This window comes from Sciurus vulgaris (genome assembly GCF_902686455.1).
Source record: "Sciurus vulgaris genome assembly, chromosome: 8".
Taxonomy (NCBI): Eukaryota; Metazoa; Chordata; class Mammalia; order Rodentia; family Sciuridae; genus Sciurus; species Sciurus vulgaris.
Window position 1 is genome coordinate 1,871,416 of NC_136468.1, and position 21,127 is coordinate 1,892,542.

Here is a 21,127-nt window from a genome sequence, read left to right on the forward strand (position 1 = left end):
GCATTCTCGTTATCAGAGAGAACATTCAGACTTTGTTTTTTGGGGTTTGCTTATTTCACTTAGCATGGTAGTCTCCAGTTCCATCCTTTTAATGGCAAATGCCATAATTTCATTCTTCTTTATGGCTGAATAATATTCCATTATGTATATGTACTACATTTTCTTTACCCATTCATGTATTGGAAAGGCACTTAGGTTGGTTCCACGCTTAGCTATCTTGAATTGAACCGCTATAACAGTGATGTGACTGTGTCAGAGTAGTATGCTGATTTTGACTGCTTTCTTTATTTCCATGTTCTATGCTTGTTTGACCAAGACTTTGGATTTATTGTTTTTAAAAACCCTTATAACAATAGCCAAATGTGTAGGAAGCTCAAGTGTCCCTGTCATCAGATAAGTGGATAGTTGTGGCATTCACATAAAATGAAATGCTATTCAGCCATAAGAAGGAATAATTTCTAAGTGAAGCAAGCTAGTCATAAAGGATTCCACTTACAATAGGTATCTTTTTCTTAAGTTTTCAAGATAATTTATTATCTTGAGTAGTCAAATTCATAGAGACAGAAAGAAGAATGGTCATTTCCAGGAACTAGAGAAGGAGGAAGGAGTTGCTGTTGATGGGTTCAGAGTTTCACACTTGCAAGGTGAAAGACTTCTGGCAGTGGATGGTGTGATGGTTGTTCAACAGTGTGAATATGATTAATACTACTGAACTGTACATTAAAGTGGGTAGCTATTAAATCTTGTGTATCTTTTACTACAATTAAAAACAGAAAATGGATGACTTACGTGGTATAGTATGGATGAATCTTGAAACAAGGTACTGAATGAAATAGGCCAGACACAAAAGGCCACATGTTGTATGACTGTTGAGATGAATGTCCGGATTAGGAGAATTCATAGAGACAGAAAGCACATGCATGGTTGCAAGAGATGCGTATTGGTGGCTGCAGGTTCCACTTAGAGTGATGCACATGTGCTGGTATGGATAGAGGTGGTGGGGGGTCAGTGTTGTGAGTGTCCAGTGCCTTTGGATCATTTATTTAAAATGATTAATTTGGGCTGGGGTTGTGGCTCAGTGGCAGAGCACTTGCCTAGCACATGCAAGGCACTCGGTTTGATTCTCAGCACTGCATTTAAATAAATAAATAAAATAAGGTCATTGCCAACTAATATATATATAATATAATATATATATATTTATATATAAAATAAAATGGTCAATTCTGTGCTGTGTGAATTACACCTCAGTAAGTTATTAAAAAGGGAAGAGTGTTACCTAGTGAATACTCTGGTTTCTTCACTGTTCCCCAGCCAAGACATTATGAATCCTGAGACCTAACTACTTTTAACAATCTAAGTCACTTTCTCTCATTCATCTTCCAGTGCCACACATGTGATGGGCAAGGAGCAGGAAGGACACTGCAGGTGGCTTTTGCAGTGTAGACAGAGTCCTACCATGGAGGGCCTCCTCTGTCCCTTCTCTGTTCAGTCTACTCACGGTTGAAAGGCTGGTCCATCCCCACCACACCCGGTCCCTCCATGGTGAAAGGGTGGCGCTATTCCCCTGCTCCAAATGCTGCAGGGGCTTTTGCCACTCGGACAGTGCCCAGCCTCCTTAAGGGGTACTTTGCCCTTTTACACCCCGCCCTGCCTGGCATCTCCTGCCACTCCGGAGTCACACGCCAAGCTGCTGTTAATAAGGGCATGCTCCTCAGTGTGTTGGGCAGGAAGTGTGCCTGGTGTGCCTGCTCTGCCCTTGAACGCACTGCTTCATCTACCCCCAGTGTTTTCCACTCCTTGCCAGGTGGGACCTGCCTTGCCCAGCACCTGACATGGTGCTCAAGGCGGCTCATGAGCTCAGTGGGCAGTTTCCAGGAGCCTTCCCTCTGCCCTTTCTTCTTCTCCCTTCCTGCTCTCAGAACACAACCAGACCTGCTGTGTCACACGGTATCCTAATCACTTCGTTTCTTTTCCAGACAGAGCAGGAAAGGAGCCTGCCTCGCCCATCTTGCCATGCATGCAGCAGGTTATGCTTCCCTCTCAGCTGTTCAGACATGCTGGAAACACTGCATGTCTTGAAAGCCCTCTTTCTGAGAAGACACTCAGTTCTAGGAGGGGAATAAATGTCTTACATTAGATAACTCATCCAGTATCTGTATAGTGTTAAGAATATGGTAGAAGTTAAAAAAAAAAAAAAAAAAAAAAGCCTTTAATGTAATTCATGACACAAATACAGAAATATAGTTTCTTATTATTATTTCAAGGACTGAGCCATATAATATATCCATGCAGGATATTGGTTATATCATCTGAGCTTAATAAATACATTGAAATAGTTTTATTGAGGTATCATTAGCATGCCATTAACTGCATGTATTTAAAGTACAGTCTGATAAGCTTTGGCTTATGTGTGCAGTCAAGACCCAACAACATGTCAGTCACCCTCAAATATTGGCCCCATGTATTTTTTTTCTCTTACACCAACTCCCCCATCACTACTACCAGGCAAACCAGAGACCTGTCTTTTTGTTTAAAGAGCAGTTTAGGTTCACAATCTAATTGAGAGGAAGGCACAGAGATTTCTCACATACTCCGTATTCCCATGCATGCGTAACCTCCCCATTATCACTGTCTGTCTTTTACAAGTGCAAACCTGCAGTGGGCCCTCCATGCCACCCAGAGTACATAGTGTACACTAGTGTTCATGCTTAGTGTTGTGCATCCTGTGGGTTTGTGCACAGGCATAGTGATGTGTGTCCACCACTGCCCAGAAGTCCTCGTGCACCTCTCTTCATCCCAGCCCCAAGCCCCTGGCAACCACTGTTCTTTTTACTGTTTCTGTAGTTTTTGACTTTTCCAGAGTATCATATAGATGGAATCGTAGTGTACATAGCCTTTCAGAGTAGCTGATTTCACCTAGCAGCAGCATTACTGGCCCTCCATGTCCTTTTTATGACTTGATAGTACATTTCTTTTTGTTGATGAATATATCCTGGTGTTTGTTCATTCTTCTGTGGAAGGACATTTTGGTTGCTTCCTGTTTGGGAAAGTATGAATAAAGTTGCCATATATATTTGAAGGTTTTTAATTTTCAACTCACTTGGATAAGTACCGAGGAGCACGACACACTAGTAAGAGCTGTTACTTTTGTCACAAAGTGGCTGTGCTGTTTTGCATTGCCAACAGCTAAATGAAAGGCCCTGCTGCTCCACCTCCTCACAGCACTTGGAATTGGTAGTGTTTCTGAATCTCCGCCATTCCATAGGGCTTGTTGGGGGCCAGGGAGGAGGAGCAAAAGGGAGAAGAGGCAGAGCACAGAGGCTCCCATTTCTTACTTAGTGCTCCGTATGCAGGAAAGCATGCTCTCTTGGACCTGGCGCCCTTCACTCAGCATGTCTGTTTCTAAGGTTCACGCACACAGTCTCAGCAGTGCCTCCTTCTCTTGTTGCCCAGTGGCGTTCCACTGCATGCACACACCACTTCTTGGTCTCCTCCACTCACCCACTGATGACCTTAGAAGTGTTTACAGCTTTGGGTGTCGTACAGAAAGCTGCTGTCAACAATGTACCAGGTCTCTGTATGGAACATCTGCTCTAAATTCTCTTGAGTAGATAAATAGGAATGGAATGCATGGGTATCTGTTCCATGTTCTCCAAGTTCTTGTACTTTTTGTGTATTCCCATCAGAAGTGTGTGAGAATTCTGGCTCCTCCACGTTTTCACCAATACTTGGGATTGCCGGTTTAGCCTCACACATTCTGACAGCTGTGTAGTGGTATCTTTGTGTGAATTTCCACGTGCATTCCCTGAAGACTTATGTGCTTATCTGCTTTCTATATTTTCTTTGATAATGAGTCTATGTACACTTTTGCTTATTTTTAAGGTTGGGTTTATTTTCTTACATTTAAACTTTGGGTGCAGTTTATATCTTCTTGATAAAAGTTCCGTATTAGGGTATGCAATTTACAGATTTTTTTCTCATTCAGGGGGGCCTGTTTTTTTTTTTTTTTTTTTTTTTTTTTTCCTTAATAATAGCTTTCAAAAAAAAAATTAAAGCTGTTAAAAAAAAATAATAGCTTTCACAGAGGAGGCATGGTTAATTTTGATGAAATCAAATTTATTATATCTTCTTTTGTGAATTGTGTTTTTGGTGTCATATCTGCCAAATCTTTTTCAGCTAACATCACAAAGATTGTCCACATTTCCTTCTGGAAGTTTTATGTGTGTGTTTTTTTTAAATTACTTTGGGCCATGACCCATTTTGCATTAATTTTTATATAGTATAAGTGTGGTTTGAAGTTTAGTTATTTATTTATTTTGCAGATAAGTAACTAATTATTCCAGCATTGTTCTTTGAAAAGTCTATAGAATTGCTTTTGAACTTTATTGAAATCAGTTTTCAATCTACATGTGGCTAAGGTCCATTTTTCAAAGTTGTCATAGTTATTCTGAGTTCTTTGCATTCACATATAACTTTTTTTTTTTTTTTTTTTTTTTTTTTTGTATTGGGGATTGAACTTAGGGGCACTCGACCACTGAGCCATATCCCCAGCCCTATTTTGTATTTTATTTAGAGATAGGGTCTAACTTTGCTTGCCTCACTTTTGCTGAGGCTGACTTTGAACTCATAATCTTCCCTGTCTTAGCCTCCTGAGCTGCTGGGTCCCATATTACTTTTAAAATTAGGTTGCCATTTTTACTTTTAAAATTAGGTTGGGATTGTGTCAAATCTATGAAACACCCTGATACCCAAACCAGACAAAGACACGTTAAGGAAAAAAAACTTCAGACCAATATCCCTGATGAACATAGATGCAAAAATTCTCAATAAAATTCTGGCAACTCACATACAAAAACATATTAAAATGATAGTGGGTCATGATCAAGTGGGGTTCATCCCAGATACAGGAAACAAGAAATGTAATTTATCATATCAGTAGACTTAAAAACAATCATATGATCATCTCAATAGATGCAGAAAAAAGCATTGACAAAATACAGCACTAGAAAAACTAGTGATATTAGGAATATACCTGAACATCATAAAAGCCATATATGCTAAACCCAAGGCCAACATAATACTAGATGAAGGAAAATTGAAAGCATTCCCTCTAAAAACTGGAACAAGACAAGGATGCCCTTTCACTACTTATGTTCAACATTGTCCTTGAAACTCTAGCCAGAGCAATTAGAAGGAAGAAATTAAGATATACAAATAGGTAAAGAAGAACTCAAACTATCACTATGTGCAGATATGATATGTATTTGGAAGATCCAGAAAATTCCACTGAAAAACTTCTAGAACTAATAAATGAATTCAGCAAAGTAGCACTATATAAAATCAATACTCATGAATCCAAAACATTCCTATACATCAGTAATGAATCCACTGAAAGAGAAATAACACTACCCCATTCACAATTGCTTCAAAAAAAAAAAAATACTTGGGAATCAATCTAACAAAAGAGGTGAAGGACTTCTACAATGAAAACTACAGAACACTAAAAAAAGAAATTGAGTAAGACCTTAGAAGATGGACAGACCCCCCCCCCATGTTCCTGGATAGGCAGAATTAATATTGTCAAAATGGCCATACTACCAAAAACATTATACAAATTTAATATAATTCCTATTAAAATCCCAATAATGTTCTTCATAGAACTAGAAAAAGCAATCATGAAATTCATTTGGAAAAATAAGAGACCCAGAATAATAAAACAATCCTTAGCAAGAAAAGTGAAGCAGGAGGCATCACAATACCAGACTTAAACTATCTACAGAGCTATCGTAATAAAAACAGCGTGGTTTTGGCACCAAAACAGACATGTAGATCAATGGTACAGAAGAGAAGACATAGAGACAAACCCACGTAAATACAGGTATTTCATACTAGACAAAGGTGCCAAAAACATTCACTAGAGAAAAGATAGTCTATTCAACAAATGGTGCTGGGAAAAATGGAAAACCACATGTAACAAAATGAAATTAAACCCTTATCTTTAATCCTACACAAAACTAAACTCACTGTGGATCAAAGACTTAGGTACTAGAACAGAGGCCCTGCAACTACTAGAAGAAAAGTAGGCACAAATCTTCCCCATGTCTGCCTAGGACCTGAATTCCTTAACCAGACCCCTAAAGTGCAAGAAGTTAAATCAAGAATCAATAAATGGGATGGACTCAACTCAAAAGTTTCTTTTCAGCAAAAGAAACAATAATGTGAAGGGAGAACCTACAGAAAAAATCTTTACCATATGCACCTCAGATAAAGCATTAATCTCTAGGATATATAAAGAACTCAAAAAACTTAACATCCAAAAAACAAAAAAATAAATAACCCAATCAATAAATGGCTAAGGAACTGAACCGACACTTCACAGAAGAGAAATACATGTGATCAGCAAGTATATGAAAAAAACGTTCAACATCTCTAGCAATTAGAGAAATGCAAATCAAAACTACTCTAAGATTTCATCTTACTCCAAAATGGCAATTTTCAGGAATATAAGCAATGTTGGTGAGGATGTGGGGAAAAAGGCACACTCATACATTGCTGATGGGGTTGCAAATTGGTGCAACCACTCTGGAAAGCAGTATGGAGGGTCCTCAGATAACTTGGAATGGAACCACCATTTGACCCAGTTATCCCACGCCTAGGTTTATACCCAAAGGACTTAAAATTAACATACTACAGTGATGCAGCTACATCAATGTTTATAGCAGTTCAACTCACAATTGCTAAACTATGAAACCAATCTAGATGCCCTTCAACAGATGAATGAATAAAGAAAATGTCTATATACACAATGGAATATTACTCAGCTTTAAAGAAAAATGAAATTCTGGCATTTGCTGGTAAGTGAATGAAGTTAGAGAATGTCATACTAAGTGAACTAAGCTAAACCAAAAAAACCAAAGGCCAAATGTTTTCTCTGATATGCAGGAGATAATTCACAATAAGGAGTGGGGGGAATAGGGAAGAATACAGTTATTTTATATTAGGTAGAGGGGAGTGCAAAGAGAGGAGCATATGGGGGAAGGAAGGATAGTGGCATGAAACAGTATTACTTCATGTACATGTATGACTGCATGACTGATGTGATCCTGCAATATGTACAGTCAGAGAGATGAGAGATCACTCTATTACGTATTGATCTATCAAAATGTATAAATGCATTCTACTGTCATGTACAACGAATTAGGAACAAATAAAATTTAAAAAATTGTTGGAAAGGATTAACATTGTTATAATATTGAGTCTTCTGAACAGAGTACACTCAGTTATTATTTGTCTTGTGATACTTTATAACTTTTGTTGTTCAGATCTGGCCCATATGATGCTGTTGTAAATGATGTTTTAAAAAATTCTGTTCTCAATAGTTCACTGCTACAATGTAAGTACAGATGATTTTAATATTTTGATCTTTATTTTGCAACCTTGGTAAAAACTCACGTAGTTTTACTAGCTATCTTATAAACTTCATCAGATTTTTTTTCTTAGCAGGGAGGTGGGTCATTGGATTGTGCATTTGAGGTCTATGTTTGTCCGTGGTGAGGGGAGTCTCTGTCTCTCTGCTTCCTGCTCATCATATCCCGAGCCCTGCTCTGCACCACTCTTCTGCCATGGTGCTCTTCCTCACCACAGAGCAATGGAGCTGGCCAGCTGTGGACTGAGACCTCTGAAACTGTGAACCCCCACATGAACTTTTCCTCCTCTGTTGTTCTTATCTTGTCTGTTGGTGACAGTGTGAAAAAGGTGACTGATACAGTATATTTATTCTGGTTTTGGTATACATATAAAGAATGCTCTCCTTATTCAGAGTATTCTGACATATACCCTCCTCTTCAGTTTTTTGGATAAGCTTTGTGGAATCAGATTTTTCCCCTTCATTGCTTGATATAGTTCATCAGTGAATCCATCTAGCTGTGGAATTTTTTTTTTTTTAGAAAGGTTTTAGTAACAAAATCTTTTATTAATAGAAGGCTGTGTGTTTATCTGTTTCTTATCCAGCAAGCTTTGTTAGTGTCTTTTAAGCAATTTATTTATCCAACTTGTCAAGCTTATTGACACAAAGTTCTCTTACCATCTATTCTTTTAGTGAAAATAGATTCTTGCAGTGAAATGATCTTTGTAGCTGATGCAGGTAATGTATATCTTCTTTTTTTTCTGAATAGTATGACTGAAGATTTATTGATTTTTATTGATCCTCTCAAAGGACCAGCTTTTGGTTTCATTTATTTTCTCTCTTCCTTTTTCTATTTTCTAGTTCACTAATTTGCCCTTATTTTTTCTTTCCTTCTATTTACTTTGGAGTTTATTTCTCTGATTTTCCGGCTGCCTTGAAATAAAAAGATGGGTTCATTAAGTTGAGGTCTTTTTCCATTTCTGATATTGTCACTTAACACTAAAAATTTCCTTTTAAGTACTGCTTTGGCTGCCTCCTCCCAGTTTTATATTAAGTATTTTAATTCTCATTCAGTTCAGAGTACTTTCTGATTTAACCTCTTTATTTCTTCTTTGACCCATGAGTTATTAGAAGTATATTATTCAGTTTCCAAATATTGGGGGGATGTTTCAGAGATTTGTCTGTTACTGATTTTTAATTTGTTTATTGTTGATTTCATTATGGTGAGGAAATGTATTTTATATGAGCTGAATCATTTTGAATTTATTGAGACTTGCTTTATGGCCCAGAATAAGATCTGTCTTTAGTATGCAATTGAAAAGAAGGTCTATCTTGCATGTTCTATAATAGAAGGTGAATTGGGTTGGTGATGTTACTTGCACTCTCTGTATCCTTACTCTTCATTGTTTTAAACAGTCACTGAGAGGAGAGTTTGGAAATTCTGACTCTATTTGTGGATCTGTTTATTTCGCCTTACAATTCTGTCAGTTCTTACTTCATGAACCTTGAAGCTCTGGTATAGGATGCATAAATATTTAGGGTTGTTCTGCCTCCTTGATGAGCTTACCCTTTTATAATCAGGACAGTGGTAATGACTTTCCTCATCCTTAGTGATACTCTTTGAAGTTCTGTGCTATATTAATGTAGCTGTTTCAGCTCTTTAATTAGTATATTTTTTCCATTCTTAAAATTTTAACCTGCTTGTGTCTTTATATTAAATAGTTGTATTTTTGTAAACATATAGTGGGATCTGGCTTTTTTAGGCTGACCTATCAGTCTCTGTCTTTGCCTTTGGGACATGGGAGCCATTCACTCAGAATGTGCTTATCGATATGACTTGGTCTGAATGGACTCTTACAATACTTGTCCCAATTCTCCTTTGTTCCCTGTTTTCTCTTTATCTGCATTCATCCAGGTAAACTGCATTTAAAAGAGATGATTCTGCTCTATCTACTTGGTTGGCTGGTTACTGTAGGGTTTATAGTACAGTGAGATTTGTATATAGTTTATCACTGTCTATCATATAACATGCCATTTAATATAAGAACCTTACAACAATCTTCTTTCATTCTTCCCCTGCAGTCTTATGCTGCTGTTTTTTAAAATCAGGTTATTGTAATATCATTGACATATCCAAATTTTATATATTTAAGGTGCACAGTTTGACACTGTGATATATGTTCTGAAATGATCACTGTGATCAAGCTAACTAGCAGTCATTACCTCTGTATACTAGTGTGTGTGTTGTGAAAGAATTTGAGATTTATCCTTTTAGCAGATTATGAATATACAATACGGTTTGTTAATCATTGTCCCACACAGTATATCAGATTGTGAGCACTTATTTGTATCACTGAAACTTGTACTTTTTACTTAATATCACCTATCTCCCCCAATTCCTGGCAGCCACCATTCTGTGCTCTATATAAATCTGACTATTTTAGATTCTACCTGTAAGTGAGATCTGCAGTATCTGTCTATGTCTGGCCTGTTTCACTTAGCATAATTTCTCCACCCATGTGGTCATAACTGTCAAGTTTTCCTTCACTTTTAAGACTGAATAATATTCTAGAGGATGTGTGTGTGTATGTGTGTGTCATTCTGTATCCATTCTTCTGTTGAAGGACACTTGGGGAGTGTTTCCATCTCTTGGCCATTGTGAATAATGTTTCAGTGTACAGGGAAATATAGGTTATCTGTTTGTGTGATCCTGGTTCAGTTGCTTTGGAGACATCCCCAAAAGTGAGACTGCTGGGTCATGTGTAGTGTTTTTGATTCTAAAAGAATCTTCATACTGTTTTCCGTGGTGGTCACACTAGTTCACATGCCCATGGCAATGGACAAGTGTCCCTTCAGTATCCTTGGCCACATCTTACTTCTGTCTTTTACTTTTCTGCCTTTCTAACAGTTATGAGGTGTTAGTTCACCATGGTTTGGATTTGCAGTCCCTAATCATGAGAGATGTTGAGCATCTTTTTATATATATTTCTGTGGCCTTTTGTGTTTTCTCTTTTGAGAAGTGTTTTTTTTAGGTCCTTTGCCTCTTTTAAAGTCAAGTTTTATATTTTGGCATTGAGTTGTATGGATTTTAAAATATATATTTTGGATACTAATCCCAATCAGATATGTGGTTTGCACATATTTTCCCCAGTCTGTAGGTTGTCTTTTTCATTTTGTGTTGATTGCATCTTTGCTGTTGCAGAAGTTTTGGTGTAACCCTACTTGACTGTTTTTGCTTTATGTCTAACCTTTGGTGTCATAACCCCCCAAATTATTGCCAGGGTCATTGTCAAGAAGGTCATAAGAATGTTTTCTTCTAAGATGTTTATGGTCATCTTTAAGCCTTCAGTGCATCCAAGTTGATGTGCAAGTGCGTGCACGTGTGTCGTGTGAGACAGGCCTGACTGCATTCTTCGCATGAGCATGTCACTTCCCCCTCATCACAGTTGAAAAGACTGTCCTTTCCTCATGAGCGTTCTTGGCGTGCTTGGTGTTCTTGTGCTCAGCTGATGATGGTCTGTAGATTTATTTCTGGGTCTAGCTCCTGTCCTGGTTGTCTCTGTGTCTTCTTCGTCAGCACCATACTTGTTTTGAGTTTCTGTAGCTTTTATAATATAGTTTGAAGTCAGGAGGTGTTGTGCCTACAGTTCTGTTCCTGCTTATGATTGCTTTGGCTTTTGTGGCCTTCTGGAGTTCCAGAGGAATTTTAGGATTGTTTTCCTAGTTGTGTTAAAAGACTCCATGAGGAATTTGATACAGGTTCCATTGAATCTGTGGATTTCTTTAAGTTAGTATATTTTAACAATATTGTTTCCCTTCATGGGAAATTAATTTTCAGCATACAAATTTTCACCTCTTTGATCAATTAGTGCCTGAGTATTTTGTCCTTTTTGTTAATCATATTTCTAATTTAAGGATTGTTTTTGAATAGTTTGTCATGTGTATAAAAATGTTGCTGATTTTTGTATGTTGATTTGTATCTGCAAGTTTACCAAATTTATTAGTCTATGTGTGTGTGTGTGTGTTTGTGAGCACATACATGCATGTATGTACTATGTATGATTATCATGTTTGCAAACAGAGATAATTTTACTTCTCTTCCAATCTGAATTTCTTTTCTTTATTTCTCTAGTCTCACAGCTCTAACTAGGACTTCAGCACTATATTTGGTAATAGTGACAGGAATGGGCATCTTCTAAGATTCTTCCAGATCTTAGAAGCTTTCAGTTTTTCCCTGTTGATTATGACATTAGCCATGGGTTTTTCATACGTTGCCTTTAAAATGTTGGAGTAAATTCCTTATATGACTACTTTGTTGAGAGTTGTTTTTTTTTTTTTTAAACATGAAAAGGATGCTGTATTTTGTCAGACACTTTTTCTGCATTTGTTGAGATGATGTGGTTTTTTTTTTTTTCTTCTTTCGTTCTGTTAGGAAATCACATTGGTTGATTTTTATATGCTGAAGCTTCCTTGTTACTCATAAGTACCACTTGGTTTTGACATAGGATCATTTTAATGTGGTGTTCAATTGTTTGCCAAGATCTTTTAGAGGATGTGTTCATCATGGATATTGATTGGCCTATAATTTTCTTTTCTGTGTCCTCTTTGTCTGGCTCTGGAAGCAGGGTGATACTGGCCTCATAAAATGAGTAGGAGTTTTCCTTCTTCTGTGCTTCAGAAGAGTTTAAGCAGGGTTTGCGCTAGGCATGATTGTGCACGCCCATGATCCCACCTACTTGGGAGGCTGAGGCAGGAGGATTTTAAGTTCCAGGTCAGCTTCAGCAACTTATTGAGACTCTCTCTAAAAATTTAAAAAAGAGCTGGGAATATAGCTCAGTGGTAACCCAGGAGTGCTTTACCACTGAGTTGCATTCCCAGCCCTTTTTATTTTTTGAGACAGTGTCTCACTAAGTTACTTAGGGCCTCACCAAGTTGCTGAGGCTGGCCTTGAACTTGGGATCTTCCTGTTTTCAGCCTACCGAGTTGCTGATGAGGTTTTCTCTACTGGTAGGTTTCTGATTATTGATTCCATTTCCTTATTTGTTATTGGCCTACTTGGACATTTTGTTTCTTTTGATTCAGTCTTGGTAGGTTGTATGTCTTTGGGAATTTATCTATTTCTTCCAGGTTATCTTATTTGTTGGTATATAATTGTTCATATTAGTCCCTTAGGATCTTTTCTTTTCTCTGTCATCTATTATAATGATCTTGCCTTCATTTCTTTTTATTTGAGTCTGCTCTCTTTTTTTCTTAACCTTAACAAGAGTTTGTCAATTCTGCCTTTTCAAAAAAATCAACATTTTATTATTATTTTAAATTTTTTTGGTACTGAGGATTAATCCAGGGACCCTTCACCACTGAGCTATATCCTCAATCTCCCTTTTTTTTATTATTTTTTATTTGAGACAGGGTCTTACTGAGTTACTGAGATGGGCCTTAAACTCGAGATCCTTCTGCCTCAGCCTCCCAACTTGCTAGGATTATAGATGTGCAACCACTGCACCAGCTGTTGTGTTGATTTTAAAAAAATGTCTCTTAAAATTTTCATGTATTTCTACTCTAATCACATTATTTACTTCTTTTGATGCTAACTTTGGGTTTGTCTTTCTTCATTTCTAATTTCTTGAGTTTAAAGTTAGTTTTTTTAATTGAGTCTTCTTAAATGTGGACATGCCACTATGTACATCCCTCTTCTCCCTTGCTGCAGCTTGTAATTTTTGTTAAACTATATTTGATTCTTGTTCATCTCAAGGTGTTTTTCAGAGGAACACACACACACACATGTATTAACAGTTGTTATGTCCTCTTGTTGATTTGGCCCTTTGATCATTACATATGACCTTCTTTGTCTCTTTTGACAATTTTTGACTTCAAGTCTGTTCTGTCTGATGCTACATGATCACCCCTATCTCTGTTGGAATATTTTTTCCATCCCTGTATTTGACACTATGTGTATGTTCATATGAGTCTTATAAACAGCATGTCACTGAACCTTGGTTTTTTAGAATATTTTTTTAGTTGTCAACGGACCTTTGTTTTATTTATTTATATGCTGTGCTGAGAATTGAACTCAGTGCCTCACACATGCTAGGCAAGTGCTATACCAGTGAGCTGCAACCCAACCCATGGACCTTATTTTTATTTACTTGTTTTTCTCATCAGTCATCCTCTGTGTCTTTTCTCCTCCCCATGATCAAACCCAGAGCCTCATGCTAGGGAAGTGCTCTAGCACTGAGCTACAGTCTTGGCTCTCTATGCCTTTTCATTGGGAAGTTTAACCATTTACATTAAACTAGTGATAGTTAGGTAAGGACTTACTATTATCATTTGGTTGTTTTCTGTTTTACAGTTTTTAAAAAATTAACCAGATTTTTTGGGTGCATTGTAATGATACAGGGTAGTGGAATTTGATGTTATGTATTTATATATGCAATAGTATAACGAGGCGGTGTGGTCAGTATTGTTCCCTGGAGCCTTCCTTTCCTTCCACTGGCCCCCTTCCTTCTTCTACTGGTCTCTTTCTATTTTTGTGAGAACCCACCATCACCACCTCTTTTTTCCTTTTTTTTCTCTGGCTTCCACATATGATAAAAATACATAACCATTGACTTTCTGAGTGTGACTTATTTAATTTAATATGATGCTTTTAAGTTCCATCCGTTTTCCTGCAAATGACATAATTTCATTCATCTTTTAGCCAAGTAAGCTGTGCAACTCCTAGAAAATACAGGGTCAACATATAGGTGTAGGCGATGACTTTCTCCTGAGGGCCCCCAAAGCTCAGGAATTAATGCCAAAAATTAATAAGTGGAATGGCATCAAATTAAAAAGCTTCTGCACAGTAAGGAAACAATTAAGAATATGAAGAGAGAACCTACAGAATGGGAGGAAAATTTTTGCTAGCTACTTTCCTGACAGAGGATTAATATTTAACATATAAAGACCTCAAAAAACTGAAACCTAAAAAATCCTAATAACTCAATTAATAAGTTGGCAAATGAGCTGAACAGACATGTCTCAAAAAGGAGAAATACAAATGGCCAACAAATAAATGAAAAAATTTCAGCATCTTTAGCAGTTAAGGAAATTCAAATCAAGACTACACTGAGATTTCATCTGACTCCAGTTTAGAATGGCTATCATCAGATATAAGCAATAATAAATTTGGAGAGGATGTGGAGGAAAAAGGAACACGTTTACACTATTGGTGGGATTGTAAATTAGTATAACCAGTATGGAAATTAGTGTGGAGGCTCCTCAAAATATTACAGCTATCCCACTCCTTGGTTTTTATCCTAAGGAATAAAAAGTCAGCACACTATAGCTACCCATGCACACCCATGTGTATAGCAGCACATTCCCAGTAGTCAAACCATGGCAAAACCCTGGTGACAGTCAAACAGATGAATTGGGAAAAAGGAAATGTGGTGCATGTGTGCGATGGAGTTTTATCCCCTTCATTTGTCAAGAGTCGCTTTGCAGAGCATAGTATTCTTGGTGGTCAGTTTTTTTCTTTCAGTACAATGAGTAATGCACCCTTCACTCCTTTCCTTGCAGAGCTTCCGCTGAGAAATCTAATCGTCTTTTAGAGGTTCCCTTGTATGAGATGAGCTGTTTTTCTCTTGCTGCTTTCAAATTTCTGTCCTTAACAGTTAAGTTATAATGTGTCTCAGCATAGACCACCCTTTTAGGTTCACCCTGTTTGGAGTTTTGTGGGTTTCTTGAACCTGGTTATATATTTCCCTACCAGAAATAAGGTGAGTTTTCCTCTATTATTTTCTACATGAGCTTTCCTGCCCTGTTTGCTTCTTCTGAAACACTTCTCAAGCATATATCCATTTGCTTGATGATGCATTGTTAACTTCTGTAGGCTTTGGTCACTTTTTCATTCTTTTTTCTCCTCCACTTAAAGAAGTTCACGTATCTGTTGTCAGACTCATAAAATCTTCAAATCTGCCATTGAAGCTCTATTGAGATTCTTAGTTCATTATTGTGGTCCTCAGATCCAGAATTTCTATTCGTTCTTTTTATGTTTTCTATCTCTTTGTTGAACTTCTCCTTTTGTTCTTTTATTATTTTTCTGATTTCATTAAATCATTTATATGTGTTCTTGTGTAGCTTATGAATTTCTTTTAGAGTAATTTTTTTGGATTCATTGTTAGGCAGGCAATATGTGGATGTGGATTTCCTTGTTTTTTACTGGAAGTTCATTGTATTCCTGATTTCTCATTTTCTTGTATCCTTGTGTTGACATCTGTGCAGTTGAGGCAATAGTCAACTTCTAGCCTTCATGGACTGTCTTCAGTAAGGAAAGATCTCCCGCTGTGGGGGACATTAGGTCACTGACTAGGAAATGTGTGGGAGTGTGCTGTTGCACTAGGCGTAGGCATAGTGGCGTGCACCTGTCAAGTGTGGGATTTGTAGAGGCTTTGGCTCTGTGAGGTGGAGTCTGTGGTGTGGTGGCTCAGACAGCTCTGGGGGTTCAGTGGTCAAGTCTGTGTGGATATTGGTTATGACTACCAGGGTTGTTGGGGTCCTCCAGATGCTGCTGGGTCCAGCAGCATGTCCTGGTAGGCAGGTGCTGGACCAGCTGTCAGTTGGGGCACTGGTAGCATCCAAGGCCAGTGTTTGGGGCTGTAGCTGGCCACTAGCAAACAGAACAGTGGCATCTAGGGCTGGGGGTGTGAAGGCAGGGCTAGTTTTAGTGGCTGCACTGGCTGCACTAGTCTTGTGACCAGAGCACCCGCACAGTGGTTGCTGAGCAGTTTTGGGCTCAGTCGGGTGGTGACAGCTCAGGGCAGCTCATCCACACAGACAAAAATCATGAGACCTCAGTGCCAGAAGCTGCAGGAAGTTGGCAGTGGTTGTGATTGTTGTTGGGTCTTTAGTGGAAGAATCTACTGGGGTCTGCTTTGAGCAGGCTGCTGGTGACCATGGTGGTACCTGCCACTTGACTGATACCAGTGGCCTCTTCCCTTTTTTTCCCAGTCGTCTCTGCCTGGCTGTGTTTTACTCCCCTGTGATTTGTCAGTCCGGCACTGCAGCACATCCTTGGTGCAGTGCCCCACCCAGCTGGGGAAGCCAGTGGCTCATCCTGCTCTTCTTGGTGCTGAGGGTGCAGGAAAATGAAACTTCTTCCTGCACTTCTCTGTTTCCCTCGGCTCTTTGCCTCACCCTGTAGTTCTTCCTCCAAGGTTGCACCTGGCTCTCCCTTGTGGGTCTCTGTCCGGCTGTGTTTTCATAGGCAGCAAGGTGTGGTCTTCCTCCGCACCATGCTTCTCTGCCATTCTTGTGCTACTGTTGTCCTATGTTTCACTTTTACACAAGCTGTAAACCTACAATGCAATGTCTTTGCTTTTGCTTTAACCAATGATTTTTTTCTTCAGTGCTGGTGTTCAGATTCAGGTCCTCATGCGTGCTAGGCAAACGCCCTACCACTAAGCTACATCCACCCCATCCTAAAACAATGGTCTTTTTAAAAAGTTAAGTGTTCAAAGAAGTTTTTTTATATTTATCCATGTGGTGATCATTTCTGCTGCTTTCATGTCTTTCTGTAGAGCCAGATTTTCTTTTGATGTTGTTTTTCTTCTGCCTCAAGGACTTTCTTTAACATTCCTTGCAGTGCAGGTCTTTGGGTAATGCATATTCAACTGTTTGTACCTGTGAAAGGTCTGTATATTGCCATGTTTTTCAAGGTATTTTTGCTGAATATGAATTTTACGTTACATTTTTTCTTCCAATATTTAAAAACAATGGCTCCATTGTTGTCTTTGCATTACCTTTTCAACAAATTGTTTGCAACCAGAATTTTTGCTCTTTTTTAAAAACGTGATTTTTTTTTTTTTGGCAGCTTTAAAGTTTTTTCTTTTAAGCAGTTTGATTGCTATATGCTTTGATATAGTTTTCCTTGGATTTTTTGTTCTTTGAGTTCATTGTGCTTTTTGATCTATGGATGTGCAGTTTTCATCAAGTTTTTACTTATTATTTCATGAAGATTTTCATTTATTATTTCTTCAAATAATTTTTCTTCTGTTCCCTGTTCTTCAGGGACTCTGATCACAAGCACATCAGTCATTTGGAGTGAAACCACAGTTCCCTGATGCTCTGCTCACTATTTGGTCTTCTTTTGCTCATGTGTTTCCATTGCTTTCTCTTCAAATTTGCTAATATCCTTTTTTACACTGTCTAATCTGCCATTAATCCCATCTACTACTATACTTTTCAACCTTACATTGTCATTTCCTTTGAAGAGGTCATTGGCAGACTATATCTTTCAGTGTGTACTTGTAGACAGTCCCTTTTTTCTAGGTTTTGAGCTAAAAGGACTATTAGTGTAAGTCTCTTAACAACTTACTAATTATCAACTGTGCCATTTCTAGGTTGATGTTCCACAACAAGCATGCAGCTCTGGGCTCCTGTGTGCAGCCCTTTGGCCACAGAGTCATCCACATGCTCCCAGCTCCCTCTCTTCACCTCAGGGAGAGGGCTGAGCCTCCCTACTTTTGTATACACTGCCCTGAAGCCCTCATCAGGCTACAAGCGGTTCACGTAGGGGCCCACCTGTGTCTCATCTCTCGGCAGTCTCTGTCCTTCATTGCCTGTTGTCCAGGATCTTGAAGCCATTAGTTTGTATATTTTGTCCAGTTATTTAGTTTATTTGACTCCAACTAGGCTGGCATCTGAAGCCACTAATCACATTTCTACTTGATGTTATTTTACAGAAATATACTTTCATAGTAAAACATATCACAAATTAAAGTCTTTGATTTAGCAGTGTCGCCTACCATTCCAGCCCCAAAGTGGAATGACTTGGTTTTCAGTAAATAAAAAGTTGACAGTGAGCCTAAGTGTATTAATCCTGAAAGTCATGATGTTTAAAATGATGGTAAACTTCATTATTTCTTACTGTGAGTGAGTCATGTTTGGTTTTTGATACCGTCTTAGCTAAAAGTATTTAAAAAGTCTGTTTTAAAGGAGGGAATTTGAAAATCCAGTCAGAATAGTGATTTAACCATATTCAGAGGGAGAAAATATGTTCATCCTAATATTTAATAGAATTTAATTATGAATTTGTTTTTTATAACTAGATGACTATGCTTTTTGGTGGCAGTCTTATACTCAAGTCATGGATATTCTTGTCAGCCATTTGTACAACAGGCCACATGTGTAATTCATTGATAAAGCCCCTTTAGTGATCCCTTTGTGTGTCAAGCTTCTGAGCACTCTCTTAACAAATTCTGGCTGCTTTAAAACATGAACGTGCTTGCTAAAGGAGAAGTTGACTCAGGTGGGCTACAGAATATGCATTCTGTTGACTCATCCTGTGGGTGGGGTAAACTCTTTCTTAAAATGAGGTTTTATCCTGAACATTAGTTCTTTTAAAGTATGAGTAGAAAAAGATTGTTATTCAAAGAATTACACCTAAAACATTTTTGATTGAATCCTGGGGGCAGGGGGAGTTGATGTGCACCTTATTATGAAGAGTACTTTATTCTCAACAGATGATGCAGGTGATATGACCTTCTGCCCAGGTGCTGCTTAACTAAGCTTCTTACTTACCCTTTAACAAAATGAACTTCTGAATGGATATAGACATTTAGGTATGTGACTAAGGGTATTCAGTAAGAACACATGATAATTGAGTCTTTCTCAGTAGTGTTTTAAATTTACTGTCCTAATACCCTTTTGCCTGTCTCCAGAAATATAGGTTTTGAAACTTTGTATGTTTTTATGATATGTTAATAAATCAAAGTTTGTCTGAGTGTGGCTGCATTGTATTAAGTTTTGGCACTTTTCAATTTGAGAATAATTTTACTTATTGTTGTTACAGAAGCCTTGCTGCCAGAATCTTAAGTGACTGCTTAAGTTTTTTTGCTTCACACAGTTTTTTATAGACTTTCAGAATTAAAGAGCTATGTGTGTTGTCCAAGATACTCTTTATCAATATCAGTTCAATTTTTTAAGAAAAGTTAAAATTCAAACAGCAGTGTTTTTAGACCTAGCCCCTAGGCACTAGTATTTTGTCTGGATCTCCTAATGCTAGAGGCTGTCCCTTCCCTGGACATCCCTTGTTAGGCCCGGTCCCTGTTCTCTTGGTGCCAGGTCAAGGTCACTGAAGTGGTCTAGTCAGAGCCCACCCTACTGTTCTGCACACCACCCATTCTTACTGTGATGGTTCCATGACCTCCCCACTCCATTCTTATTCCAAGTAGTGCTGTCCACAGGCCAAGTCCAGGGTGGTCAAATGACCACATAGCATGTACCACTGGTTTCCAAGGTTCATGGGTTTATGAGATCAGCCATTAAACCATGGGAAGAAAACATTAAACCTTGTATTTGCATTACTAACTTTTAAAGTGTTTTATCTGTGTATCACGTTAGTCAGTAGTACATATATAGTTTATGAATAACTAAATGCACATATTGGGTACATGTGTCCAGATTTTGTCTTTATTAAGGGCAGCGTGTAGTCAACAAATTTGAGAGTAGGTGTGACTACTCTGGACCTTCCGGGCAGGGTTTTCATCCTGGGCTGGGACCTGTCAGTTTTTAACAAATAAGCCTCATGGAGTGGAAAATTGTGTGTGTATGTACATACATGTGTTTTTCTAGTGAGACAATCCATAGCCCATACCAGATTCAAAAAGGGATCTTTGGCTCTAAAGGTCAGATAAACTGCTGATCTGGGGTCTTAGTTGAAGCCTCAGAAACTTGTTTTGGTAGTTTGTTTACAGGTACCTTTCTAGGTTCCCTCAAAGTCTGCTTTATTTGAAAATTGAAATATATAATTAGATATCCGTTCCTTTAACAAAGGAAAGCTTTATTGGGCTTACAGCTGAGATGCTGCAGCCAAGATGGCTGTCACCCTCTAATAACAACATGTGACCAACTCTACATACATTTCTGATGTCTGGGCTTTAACCCTTTTGTAAATCACTTTATTCTGTGTTTTCATTCATCCTCTGTCTTCTAAAAATTTGGGTGTTGTCTTTCCAATTCACAAACTTGGTCTCAGGTAGCAGTGATTACAGAATTGGGCTCAGATCCCCTGTTCTTACCCTGTTCCATGGTAGGGTTTTCCGTTGTGTATGTGCAGCTCTGTGCTATCCTCTGCAGTGGGCAGGGCTGAGAGTCAGGGTCACAAGTCAGCTGATGATGTGAGACTGAGTCAAAGGTGTTCTTGAAACCACCTGTAGAATCCTTAAGTCACTCTTAATATATGAGGTACATAACTGTACAGTTCTGTAGGTGGTTTCTATTATTTCTTGTAACTCTTTGTAGTTCTGTTTTTGTATGGCTCCCAAGTAGCTCTTCAGGTTCTTCCCGGAAGGCTCTTATAATCCCATTGTCTCACCTGACTGACCACCTGAATGTTGGGATTTATTTACCCATAAGTGGTCAGAAAATTCCTGCCACTCACATTTTCTTTTCAGTGAGTACTGGACCTGGGGCACATGCTCACTGAATAGGATGTTTAATTTTTTAAAAATAAGAATTTTTAAAAAATGTGTGTAGGTAAATTTAAGGAACCTAAATGTATATATGGTATAATCCCATTCATTTCCAGTTTTGCTCTTTTGCTTTATAAGCCTGTAGCTTTTAATGCAGATTAATGACGTTTTATGGAAAGAAATTATCCTATTTATTCACTTATGTAATCAATATTAAGAATGTGTGAAGTGTTGCTCTGAGCATTAGGTTTATAGGAGTGGAACAAAA

General features: G+C 38.1%; 1 protein-coding gene across 1 annotated transcript in view; it reads left to right on the plus strand.

The window, feature by feature from the left end:
- The window catches only part of LMBR1 (limb development membrane protein 1), a 162,372-nt gene that overhangs the window by 133,555 nt on the left and 7,690 nt on the right, over nucleotides 1-21,127 (plus strand). The window lies entirely within an intron of this gene.